Raw genomic sequence first — 14,148 nt, forward strand, 5'->3', positions numbered from 1 at the left:
ATGTGACTTGTGATATTTGTGTGGGATCACTGCTATGCTTTTGCTGGTGTACTAAGGGCCGGGTTTCATATCTCAAGCAAAGACACATCTACAGTATTTTTGGGTATCATTGTGGGGGTTGATGATAGTGTTGGAATGCTGCTTGTCTGTTGGAATGCAGAGGTATGCACATTATATTTTTCACTAAGGTGAATGTGGTGCCTGTTGGATATTTTGTCTTTGGGGCAAATTTCAGATTTGGTCGTAATTCAGCACTGTGGTATTTTGGTGGTAAATTAGCCTTACCGTTGTTGGTAGTTCAGTATTACCCTATTTTGGTAATAGTCTAGCACTATCTTATTTTGGTGGTAATTTAGTGTTAGCTTACCTTGGCAGTATTTTAGAGGTATCTTATTTTTGTGGTATAGTGGTAATTTCAGTGGTATCATATTTTCTACAATACTGCCCCATAATAAGACTTATCTTATTTTCTACATGCCACGGGACATAGCCCAAAAAGGTTGGTCTCTGCCCATTGCTTTGCACACTGTTTTCCGGCAAAGTGAGCATGTGCCCATATTTGTTCCTTGTTCAAGTTTGTTCCTCAAAAAGACAGGACACATTGGGGCGGAGGGTAGGCTGTTACTACTACTACCACCACTGCTTCTGCTGCTACTAATGATGTTGCTGCTACTACAGCTGATGCTGCTACTTCTATTACAACTCCTGCTACTATGACTATTACATCTGTATGTTTAGTGACATTCTCCTCAGCAGTATTGCTGCTTTGCGGTTTCCCTGCAGGAACGTTTCTTCTTGTATGGGGCTTAATGGATCATAACATTATTTATCTTGATTACCATCCCTGTTGCCATTGTCTGACTTAGGGCGACTTGCAGGAGCAAGTCAGGGACTTTTCAATCGCCTTCTGATGTCAAGCTACACATTTTCTCTGATCTTCACTAGATTATATCTGCACCTCTCCTCCTTCTGATCTTGTGTTAGTGGATCGATTGGAAGCCCAGCCTCTTCTGTCGTACTCCATAGATGTTCAACATGGTGGAGTACATGTGCATGTACTTTTCCTGGTGCATGTATTTCATAGTGACTGGTGCTTGAAGTGTGTAGAACATGAGATTGATTATGGCTTCAATTGACCACGTACAATTTGGAGTTCTCCATAAATACTGTGCAAATGTGTTGGCCACTAACTGAATGGTATCTCCCACCTCCCTAAACCTTAGCTACTTTCCTGAATATCGTGTGAGGTGTCTCTCGCACAAGCTACACAAGGGATCATCAGCTCATCCGCCTCCTCCTCCACCAATTAGCTACCCATTGGAACATTTTGTGTTCACAATTTTCGAAAGACTGTCACTGGGTGGTATCCCCCACCTCCCTAAATCTTAGCTACTTTCTAGAAAATCAAGAGAGGTGTCTCTCGCACATCTACACCAGGGATTCTGTGCTCCTCCTCCTCCACCAAGGAGCCACCCAGTGGCCCAGTTGGTGTTCACATTCTTCAAGATACTGGCTCTCACTATAACTCTGGCGGTAGCCCTGCCCTTATTAAGGGCACAGCTGCCGCCAGTTGTTTTTTTTCCGGCACCCACAAATAGGCAATAACCGGGTCATGCCGAGTTTGGCGGACCCGGTAATTGCCCATTCGCGGGTGCCTTTACGACCGGACTCCCGATCCCCATTCTGCCCCATAGGGCAGAATGGGGGTCGGGAGCGTGGTTGCACCAGCACCATTTATAAGGGTGCAATCATAGGTTCTGATCGCGGGTGCTGGTCGTGCAGTCCAGCACCGGCGAGCAGAACTCGTAGTGTGGTGGAGAGGTAACAACAGCGCCGTTAGCATTACCGGCGCCGATGTTGCCTTTCCGCCACACTCATAATGAGGCCCACTGTCACTGGATGATATCTCTCGCCTCCATAAATCTCAGCTACATGTGTCCTAAACAAGATTCTCTGCTGCTCCTTCTTCCTGGTGAGAAGTGCATGCTAGACACAGGTTGTTTTCTCTTAGCATGTTTACAGTCACTTAAAGACACAGAATGCGTGGTTTTTCCCACCTGCTGCAATCAGTGTTATTTTCTCTAGTCACAGAACAGAGAAATTCACATACATGTGTCTCTCACCATCACTCAAGATACTCTCAATCTTGGGGGTTCCCTCTCACTAATCTCACCATAGGGCACTTATGTTGATCACCCACTTTGCATCACTGAATGTGTCACACAGCAAAGACTGACCAAAATGAAACAAAACCTACCCTACATCTAACTCTTCAAGACCTCACCACCACGTACCCTGTTTAACTTTCAAACAACTCTAATTCCAGTTTTTAAACCCTTCCATACAGTTCCTAAGCCTGCCTTCAGTCTCCAGGAGCCTTCTGCGTCTCCGAAAGCAGCCTGAGGCAGAACACACTACAACCACTTGTGCTCCATAAAATCTCACAAGGTTGAAGTTGGATGAACTTTTAAAAAAGTGTGTTTGAAGTTCGGCCTAGTCGAAGGCCCTGAAATCATGTGATTCAGGGTTCATTTGGGAACTTTCATCTGAGAATGGTATATATGTAGTAGGGAAGCTTAGCATGCAAGTGTTGAGTCTCTCCATGTGCTTTAAGCCTGGAATTGAATCTGCTGTGAGCGATTTAGGTCCTACATGTGACCTCCAAGAGCTAAAATACCTTGACACAATCCTATACCACAAGTTACTTCTGATTCCCCAACCCAGATGGTGCCATACAAACATACACATCAACTTTGTGTGCTTAGAAATCTGTATAAAGGAGCATTAGTGAATCTCTAGGACACATTTGAAGCATAAAGAAACACAGTCACTGTTTGATGCCAGATACCCAGGAGATTGTTTAGCTGCTGCTCATATCTGTATTTCCATCCCTGCATAATGAATTGTTAAATGTTATGTTATGTTATGTTATGTTATGTTATGTTATGTTATGTTATGTTAATGGGCATTTGTATAGCGCCTTTTACAATTGGTATGTTCTCAATGCACAGCAGTTTGAATGCCCTCGGGGACCGCATTCCAGGTACATGGAAATGGTCAGAGAAATAAATAGTGCATGTGTGCACTAGGTATATGGGCAGCTAGGCCAGATTTATCGTGGGGGATAGCTGCGTTTAAATGATGGAGGTGGTCTGAGACAGGTTGTATGGGTACACCTGGATCAAATTTGTCCTGGGGCATTGCTGCATTTCAATGGATGTGGTGCTGTGCGATGTGAGGGGGTGATTATGTGTGCGACTAGCCTGAATTTCCATTGTGTGATAGCTGCATTCTAATGATCATTGCGATGTGAAGGGTGGTATATGCTTATGTGTGCAGCTAGACTGCCTTAGTCAAGTACTTAACTAGTCTGTGTGGTGCTGTGCAGTGTTAGGGTATTGGTTTTGTGTGAGTATCCATGGACTGAAGACACGTCCCTGCCCCTGACTATCATCCTGAACCTACCCCTTGACTATTCTTCAAGGAGAATGGGCATCTGGTGTGGCAAAAGCATCTAGGTCTGATATGAATCTCAGCTCTATCTGCAATACTTGGCCCACCCTTCCAGGGGTCCAGCAATTCAAGTGCTATGAGTGTCCACCTTACAGTTGCTTCACGAGGTTAATAGCTTCCTGGAGCAAAGAAATGATTAACCATCGTAGGGCTGATGCCTGGCTGTGATGCTAAGTCTAGTACATGGCTATAGTCTTTAGTGCAATACGGGACCAAGGTGTCACAGTCCATCTATCTACATTTCCTGTGTCTACCTCATTAGCTTTGCTCAAGGATTATAAGCTTTTGAAGTAAACATGTCTGGATCCTCCATCAACATAGATATTCAAGAGCTGTACCTGGCCAACTTCTTAAGTGCTGCGCGCATCTGAATATTCCAAGTGCCATGGGTCACTGAGTGCTCTGGTGTAGTGGCTGGCCCAGGCTGCTCAGGGCAGTGCACTATATTATAAAAGAAGGATAAGATGGTAAACTTTCTCTACTTCCACCCCTCCTTCTCCCCCAACGATTAGGCACCTCTGACAGATTCTCCGGCACTACAGGTCTTGACAACATAGACTGCGTGCAACATTCCAAATTTCAAAAAACATTTTTGTTTAATACTGAATATTTAAATTAAAACATAAGATACTACCCACACCTAACACAGTGTACAAAACTACCACTAAAACCTAACAAAATCTAAAAAGCTAAATTTCAAATAAACCACTTACAAACGGACACAGACGAAATCACATATCACAGTACATAGAAAAAACCTAAATGTGTCACTAAAACAACATATAATCCCAACATGTTTCTGTTCTTTAAAGCCCCTTTCGGGCGAACATTCTTCAGGGGAACCTTTAAAACATCCACTATTCTTCTCAACACCGTTTTGAATGGGTAGTTTCAGGCAACCAGCCTGCAAAGAAGGGAAACAGAGGAAACTAATCAGATCCCCAGGGGAGGGGGTATTACAAAATGTAAAAGTGGAGTTGACTAAGTCAAGAGAACAATTCCACAAAAAGTTTTAGAAATTAAACCAATTAGATTTACCTTAATGTGGTGAATCTTCAACGCACGTCTGTAAATGACAGATAGGCTAGTTTTTCTTCATTGAAAAACCAAGATACTTCAAAAGGCGTCTCAATCCGCCGAAAATATCGTCACACCTAGAAAGGACACATCACACTACCAATGAGCCACAGATCACTACAGGACAACAGTCATGAATTGTTGAGGATATATTAAATAAAAATTACCTTCACGCAAGTGAAGCCACCCACAACGTGGGGCAAGGGGAGGAAATCCCTTGTAATGACAACCAAGTCTGCAGATGATTACAAAAGAGGACGCAGAACCAATCTGTAAGGAAAGAAAAGAAACCATTTCAAGCCCAGCCTGATTAATGGCTGTAAAGACCGCTGGTGTATGACACTACAGTTTGGAAGCATGAACTCTAATGCACGACCTAGGCTCGGCTTGAAATGGTTTCTTTTCTTCCCTTTTTTTACACATTTGGGAGCCGTGGTGTATCGGTGCATTTTAATGCTCTTTGAGATGGTTGGTGACCGCCCTTCTTATATTACAGATTGGTTCTGCGTCCTCTTTTGTAATCATCTGCAGACTTGGTTGTCATTACAAGGGATTTCCTCCCCTTGCCCCACGTTGTGGGTGGCTTCACTTGCGTGAAGGTAATTTTTATTTAATATATCCTGAACAATTCATGACTGTTGTCCTGTAGTGATCTGTGGCTCATTGGTAGTGTGATGTGTCCTTTCTAGGTGTGACGATATTTTCGGCGGATTGAGACGCCTTTTGAAGTATCTTGGTTTTTCAATGAAGAAAATTTAGCCTATCTGTCATTTACAGACGTGCGTTGAAGATTCACCACATTAAGGTAAATCTAATTGGTTTAATTTCTAAACCTTTTTGTGGAATTGTTCTCTTGACTGAGTCAACTCCACTTTTAATTTGGTAATACCCCCTCCCCTGGGGATCTGATTAGTTTCCTCTGTTTCCCTTCTTTGCAGGCTGGTTGCCTGAAACTACCCATTCAACACGGTGTTGAGAAGAATAGTGGATGTTTTAAAGGTTCCCCTGAAGAATGTTCGCCCGAAAGGGGCTTTAAAGAACAGAAACATGTTGGGATTATATGTTGTTTTAGTGACACATTTAGGTTTTTTCTATGTACTGTGATATGTGATTTCGTCTGTGTCCATTTGTAAGTGGTTTATTTGAAATTTAGCTTTTTAGATTTTGTTAGGTTTTAGTGGTAGTTTTGTACACTGTGTTAGGTGTGGGTAGTATCTTATGTTTTAATTTAAATATTCTGTATTAAACAAAAATGTTTTTTGAAATTTGGAATGTTGCACGCAGTCTATGTTGTCAAGACCTGTAGTGCCGGAGAATCTGTCAGAGGTGTCTAATCGTTGGGGGAGAAGGAGGGGTGGAAGTAGAGAAAGTTTACCATCTTATCCTTCTTTTATAATATAATCTATGTTCCTATTGGTGGAGTAAGATGTGGTACATATAAATAGGATCCTGTTTACCTATTTGATTACAGGGCAGTGCACTGCCACCCCCTCCAGGGCAGAACATGCCCAGACAACGTAGGACTTCACAGATCAAATAACTTCAATGTATAGTAAATAGCAATAGATTATTAAGAGATTATTAGGGCCCAGAGTTTCTGCATCCCATGCAGTTACATGTCCGTGGACTGGAGTTTATAACTTTCTTTAGCCATGGATAGTTACTGTGGAGGTACCGAATAGTAACTGGGTCCAGATGCTGGGGGGTCCTTTAGGGCGTACCAGGGGAAGAGCCAGGTCTTGAGTGCTTTCCAGAACGCCATCTAGTCTTGTGTGTGCCGAATGGAGGGGGGCAGAGAGTTTGAGATTGCTGACGCAAGGGGTGAAAAGGCAGACTCACTGAGTCAGGCTGATTTGGAGGGGGTACCATGAGGAGGAAGGCAGTGCTTGATCTCAGGTTGTGGGTGGAGATATAGAGTGCAATCTTTTCTTGTAAGTATTTAGGGTCGATTTTGTGCATGGCTCAGTGAGTAATGCGCATGATTTTGAAAGTGGCACATCGAACAATTCGGAGCCACTGTAGGGCGGGGAGTGCAGATGTGATGCGCTCCCTGCAGCCGAGGGCAAGGAGTAGCATGGCTGCAGAGCTCTGGACTCTTTGTAGTTTGTTTGGTTGGAAGGGCGATACACCAAGGTATTGGGAGTTTGCATAGTTAATTCTCGACATGACTATGGACATAATCGCTGTCAGTCTGTGGGGGTGGGTGAGATAGGGGAAGATGCGTCTCTGAAGCTTGAGGTGGAAGTGGGTGGATTTGGATGCATTGTTGATGTGATGGGATAGGGTTAGGTTACAGTCCACTGTGCAGCCAAGGCTATTAACTGAGGAAACGGTGGAGGGGGGAGAGCCAAGGGAGGGAGAAAAGCCAGAGTGTTGGTTTTTGAATAGGGAAGTTTTCCTGCAAACCATGATCTCTGTTTTCCCTTGGTTGAGTAGGAGATGGTTACTCGACATCCATTGATCAATGTCAGTTGGGCATGTTGCCAGGTCAGCACGAGGGGAAGAGGTCCCTTTTGGGGATTCTCAGGATTATTTGTATGTCATCGGCATAGTTATAGCATGTGAGGTTGTGGGAGCAGATGAGTGCAGTCAGAGGGCTTATGTAGAAGTAGAAAACCAGGGGTTTTGGACAGGCACCTTGGCGGGGCTCTATTCATCAAAGGTCTAGCAGGGAAAGAGAATGAGGGAAGATAAGTGATTTGCTGTCTGTTCGTAAGGAACGATGCAATCCAGTTGAGTGCCGAGACCTGGATGCTGAGGGAGTGTACTCTGTCAAGGAGGATTTTGTGGTTGACAGTGACAAAGGCTGCAGAGGTGTTAAAAAGAATGAGTGCGGCGCAGCCTTTAGCATCTGCAGTGACTTTAAGGTCATCCCAAATAGAGACTAGTGAGGATTCCGTTCTGTGAAGTGGTCGGAATCCTGATTGTGCAGTGTCCAGGAGGTGGTACGTTTCTGTGAAGGAGTTGAGTTGGGAGTAAGCTGTGCGGTCAATGAACTTCTCAGAGAAGCCGGCGTTGGAGATGGGTCTGTAGTTAGAAGGTTGCAGTGGGTCAAGGGATGGCTTCTTTAGTAGGGGTTTAACATGTGAGATTGTGAAAGGCTCTGGAATAATGTCAGAGGTGGGGGGAGCCATTTGTGATGGATCTGGCAAGTTCCCTTGTACATGTTGCGTTTAAGATTTCTGTAAGGAAGGCAGGGGTGAGCCAGATGGTTGGCTGTCCGACAGGAGTTTGGTAAATTCCAGACTTGTGATGAGGGTGAAAGAGCAGAAAGATGGAATCTCGGACGGCACCTGGGTGGAGTCTTGCAAATTGTGTGTAGGAAGGGGCGAGGGGATGTTTAAGTTAGCATTAATGGTGGATGTCCTTTCTACGCTGTTTTGTGGAAGTGTCCACAGAGGGAATTGCAGAGAGTTTGCGAATATGGTGTTTTTAACCCAATTTAAAGCCTATAACCTGCAATACTGTAAGCAACATTAGTAAGGTAAATAATACTTAAGAAACTGACAAAACTGTGTCTATTGAAATACCCTTTTTATCTTTCCTACCGTCTTTGAGAATTACAGTGTAACACACAATTTGCCTTTAAAGCGAGAAAGCTCAGGTAGTGAATTTGGGCAGAAATATTTTACCACGTGACAGGAACCCTTGAATTCCATCTGATTGATGAAAAATTTGCTTTGGACAAGTGTCTAGAAAGTCTTAGTGAAACATTCTGTTTGAATTAGCAACAGGAAGCTGCGAGCAGGAATGCTACTCAATGTCACTGCGCAGGAAGCACACTTTTCTGAGGACAGGAGAGCTCGCTGTTATTGAAACCAGATAGCTGCACACGCAGAAAGCACTCCCCCTGAGCGCAGTCCTGAAAAGGTCGCAGTTGGTTAAGTTCCAGTGTGTACAAGGCCCTCGGAGCCACGGAGAAAACTGATTCCAGGCTTTAGGGAAACCGTCTAGCTTTGCTGCAATCGCCAAGTTGAGGGGTCCCTTTTAGATGGGTAAATGACGCAGGCAAATACCCTTCCTGATACTTGCCTCCTCTGTACGAGCAGCTCTTTACAAAAGTGTTCCTTTCAGAGCTGATAGGGCCAATAGGAGAGCTCATGTACAACAAAGTGCTGCTTCTCATGGTCGACAAAATCTCATGTACCATACGACTGATACGAAGAGCAGCAGCAGATGTCTGCTCCCGGGGGAGTCTAGCTTCCATGTAGGTCTTACATTACTTGTCACGGGTAACTTCAAAGTGAATCCCGACTGCCTAAAACATACTCTACATACATGTGGGATCGAATTGGGGTAGAGAGCAGGCCTCAGCAACAAAACAAAGTCACCCACAATCGCATATTGCAATACAGGAACTTTGGTGAAACTGAGGTAGCGGGTAGTAATTATTTTGAAAAAGGTTTGGCAAATGGTGCCGGTTAAAGTATACCGGGCAGCACTGATCTAAACTAGCTTCCTAGAACAGCATGTAATTGAACTGTCTCAAATGGCCTCCAAAAACGTACCACCCTGGCCTACTGCTTGCATCGCCGTGGCCATTGCCCTTTTGGCCTGGAGGGCAGTCCGAGCTGGCATACAAGCACAGTGTGGCATGAGGTTAGCTAAAGTGTATTAGAACAAAATAACAATATTCATTGGGGGGATACTCTCGTTATCTTCCACGAGGAATCGAAAAATTGAAGTTCATCTTTAGGCTGAAGGCGTACAGGGGACATTTGAGATATGCTATCAAGAATCCTATTCCTTAGGAGAGTCTTCCTATACACACAATCACAAGCTACAAGTCTACACAGATACAAGGATTGTTGATTGACCAGAATCTGCCTGCACTTTGCAAGTTTGGATGCCGCGGCAGGGCCAACTTAGCCTTTCGTCGTTCAAAGGTTGATAAATTAAGTACCATTAATAATTGGGTAATAATAACACATTTTATTACAGCACTCAGAAGCTGGAGGAGTCTGTCATGAAGCGCTATATTAAGACACATTATTATGACAATATAAATGCCAGTGTTTAGTTGAATGAACATGCGTTTTTCCTCCACGAGCAGAACTATTTCATGCATGACATGTGTACAGTGATATATTTTTTTGGGGGGCATGATCCGAGAGGTCAAAGTGTGTGGGAACTAAATGGTACAACATGCCCTTATTTTATGCGACCCACAACACCGTTCTAGGACGGCAACATTTTTAAATAATCCTTTTTTATTTCGTCCCTGTTGGGAACTTGAACCTGTGCCCTGCTGAAATCAAGCCAGTGCAACATTGCACTGCACTATCTGTCAGGTGCTGGATGAACATTATTTATTTCAATTGGCTGCTTGGGATACAAAACCCATTCTCAAGGAGCCAAAACGCCCATGTTGATCACAATCTGCATATGAATGGCTGTTGGCTCAGACTTGTTTGCAGGCAATGGGAGGGGCGTGTCTGTGGTGGCCATGTTCCTTAAGAGGTGCAAATGGTGGGTGGTGAACGGGAGGCTGTGTGAAGGTGCATGCTGAGTGGGACACCGACACACTAATGGTGATCCTTTAAATCCATTTTCTTTTATTAGGCCTCAATACTACCGTGGTGTTAAGGGGTTAACGGCGCCGTAAAAGGTGCCGGCGCCGTTTACCCCGTACCGCCTCATTACGAGGTCACCTCACGGGACCCAGGAAGTAACACCTGGTCAAACCAGGCATGCTTACCGGGTCCCGCGAGGGAAGAGGGAGCACACAACAGGCCAACTCGTAATGGCCCGTTGTTTGCTCCCTCTCCCATTCCCATTCAGCCCTATGGGTGGAATGGGGAAGGACCGGGTCCGGGTCCTTGGAGGGAGGAATTACTGGGACTCGGAATGGCCCGGTAATTCCTCATTCTGTGTACCCGGACCCGGACGTTTTTATGGGAGGGCAAAAGGGGCACTTGCCCAGGGCCCCCACTTTGGAGGGGGCCCCATAAGGCTGTCTTATTTAAAGAAGATTCCTTTGTTCACCAGACTTAAATAGCACACACAAGGATATTGTATTGCATGGTGCTGAGGCTCTAAACCTATTGCCTGTCTGTTTTGCAAAGTACATTTTACCTCAATCAATTCATCATGTAATGCTTTTTGTGTTCACTGTGGTGTATATCGTTTGTGTGTTAGTTGCGGCAAAACACCTGTAGCACTCTTTCCTTCCTGTGAGAATTATGTTGATCATGTGCAATAGCCACACTTGAAATGCATACTGGTAAATTGGGTGCCACAATGGTTCAGAAGTTAGCTCAGTGTGTGAAGCACCTATTGCAGAGATATGTGCTCCTATGTAAGATTAGAATAGCACATTCCTGTAAGGCTGGCTGAGCCTTTCCTATGTCTGAAGTTTAGAAACCTGCCTACATATGTACTTGGTCTTGCAGCACAACAGGTGCTATTATCAGCAACATACCTGCACCAGATAGGGGTTGCTAGAAAAGCGAACATGTCATCCTCATGGTGAAGGTCTAGAAATTGGTGTGCTCAAATGGGGTGTTGTAAAACCTAGGCAATCACCTCCAACGATGAGCATAAACTGTTAGTCCAAGAGATGAATAAGTATCAGAATTTGGAACCAGAGCATTCATGCTTGTAACCTGGCTTTGCCAGAAGACAATACAGTGATCCTATCAATCATCTTATATCTCTTACATTATTGTATTGTCTTCTGTGAAGTTTGCCTCCTCTCATGCTGGTGGCATCGTTTAACCCATTACTTGAGCTTTCCTCTTATGTAGGCCATTTGAGTGGAAGGGGTGGTAGGCAGAAGGGAGCAGACCAGATGGTGAAGGGCTTGGAAAAGCACATTTTAAAGCCTGCTAGTTTGGCTCACTAAAATGCTTTGCATTTTTGTAAAAGTCAAAGGTTTTTCTGCACGTTTATAAATGACGATTTGACAAGCCAGTGTTTTGGAAGTATGTAAAGCTTTAAAATACGAAAGACCAACCAAGATTAAATCTGTTAAATCACACTGTTTGGAATGCTGGTACTTATATACGTCTCTTGATGATGGAGAGAATGAAGCTAGAATCATTCTGTGTTACACCCTCCTATATTTTGTTTTTAAAAATGGTCATGTTTGGTAATGTGCTGTGTGTACTTTCCAAGTCAGTTTTATGAAATTAGATAATCTTGGTTCATGATAAGAACTGGTAACAAAGGTGTTCAAATGCAGAAATTGCAGAGTTGGCACAAATCCCAGCTTCACCCCTTAACCAATGTGTGATCCTGGGCAGGGCATCTCATTTAATCTTGTATTGCCTAACCTCTCAAAATTGTCAGTCCCTAAATCTTTCAAAATTGTCACCCATTCAGGGTGATTTCCTTCTCAGGGTATGATCTTCACAAAAGCCTCACTCGTGGTTTCACTGGTTATAGTGTTGCTTCCACTATAATAGTGAGCATTGATATATTGCACACCACAGGCACTTGTTCCTTTGATCTCTAATGGCAACACTATTTGAAAACTATGTCCCACTTATAATCTCAGTCTGTCTGGATACAGACACCTTCCTGGTAGCTTCTAATCTGCATCCACTATCCATGCTATGGTACGTGTAGCTTTCTCCCTCCTACCAATTGGTCTGCTCTATTTCATGCTTGAGCACGTTTGCATGCTGTGAGGCAGCAAATGTGAGATCTCTGTTTATTCTGGGTTACATGTACCTTTTACATACAGTCCTGCATTAATACTACAGCCTGCTTACCTTCCTGGATTTTATTGATGTAAAGTCTCCTGTATCTATGTAAGAACAGAAGTAACCTCGTCCTAGACTGATAAACAAGTAGCATTTGAAGGCCAACATTATCAGTCTGATTAGAGCAAGAATGAAGAGGGTAAGGGGACTTAAAGGAAGTAAACATCCTTATTTTTAATGCTGTGAGGCATCATATCAACCTATGGGTTGTGATTGCGGCGTGGGGGCGGGTCAGATATTCTTGATTACTTAATTCCTTTGGTTTGGTGGAGGGGGCCCAAAAGAAGTCCGTGCCCAGGGCCCCAAAAGTGCTTAAGATGGCCCTGCATGCCGCCAATAGCGGCATGGCTACCGCCGAGGTCGTAATGAGGGCCCTTGTCTTTTCTTCAGTCTTACTAGAACTGCTGTAAAACACAATGTCACAGGGTGGAGGAAACGAAGGACCCAGGTATGGGGTTTGAATGGGGGGTGATGAGGAGGGGGGCTGACAGTGTGAATGGGGGGAGTGGGCAGAGGGAACATAGTTCCACTACTTATTGTTTACACTTCAATCACTGCATGAATCTTTGGTCCTATATAAATATCAATTATAATGTCAGGAGCAATCCACACAAATATCTCTGACATAATGTACAAGTGACATATTCCAAATCCTGTGGTGCTTGCTCAACATTTCAGGAGAGATAGAGGGAATGAGAACCCTTGAGCTGGTTTACAATAACTAATCAGATATCAAATTGAAATGTCAGCTCAGCCAATTAGATTTCTTGGAATACAGTGTGACAAATTCCCCTGCCTGACCCAGGAAGCGGATGGTGAAGTTGCCATGGGGCTTGGTGCCACAAGAAGACGTATGATGCTGGACCAAGAGGCGGTATGGGAGGGATCCTGTGGCTACCCACTGTGTAAAACACTGAGCCTGGCCATCATGACAAGAAGAACTCTTTGCTTGCTGTCATTTTAGGGAATCCCATAATGCAGCTGACCAGGCAAACAATAGTACCACTGGTTACCCAATAATTCCCGGGACAGGAACCATAAATAGGGAAGCTAAGAGCTTGCAGCTGGAGTAGAACCTGATCACAACAGTCCTGGGGAGCAATGTGGCAGCAAACAGATTGACACCGAGGGAGGGCTGGTGAGCATGGACTACTGCATGCTAACACTAAGGATCTGCTCAAGCTGGGACCACCAGGAAAAAGTCACAGAGAGTACTATGCTGCCATGCAGCAGACCATCAATATACATAAAGACCCTTCCTATTCAAAAGGGGGTGGGGCCAATGGCAAAAGTAACCAAGAGAACAAACGAACCAATCCAAAGTCCAATGTCAGAAACGTACACATCCGAACTGCATAGAACCAAGCTCATACCTAGCAGAGGAGTTAGCCCCCTATACAACATAATTTATAAGCAGGGATTTAACATGATGTGGGCATTGTGAGACAGAGCAGGGGTTACTTTGGAATGGTTTGGAGAGTAGAGTTGGCACAGAGTTGAGAAGAAGAGCAGTCAGAAAAGTATATAAAAGGTGGGCAGGAACATCAAGAGCTGCGTAAAGAAGGGGAAGGACGAGAAGAGGAGGAATATTAGAGGTTGGAGAAAGGAGAAGGAGACTAAGAGGAGGAAAGGAGAAACATCAGAAGTTGGACATAGAAGGATGTTCATGAGAGAACACTGGCAAGAAGAGGTGCATCAGGAGGCAAAGCGAGAAAAATGAGCGTGAGAGAAAAGTAGGGTATGTTGAGCTCTAAAGAATTTAAAATGGTAGTGTGGAGACCCTTAGACTGACCATGGGGGGCCAGGAATGGGTGGTCGAATGTGCATGTGGCAAAGCATCAAGAATCTGCAG

The sequence above is a fragment of the Ambystoma mexicanum genome, chromosome 6q, assembly GCF_040938575.1.
Source record: "Ambystoma mexicanum isolate Mex_15411 chromosome 6q, UKY_AmexF1_1, whole genome shotgun sequence".
Classification (NCBI taxonomy): Eukaryota; Metazoa; Chordata; class Amphibia; order Caudata; family Ambystomatidae; genus Ambystoma; species Ambystoma mexicanum.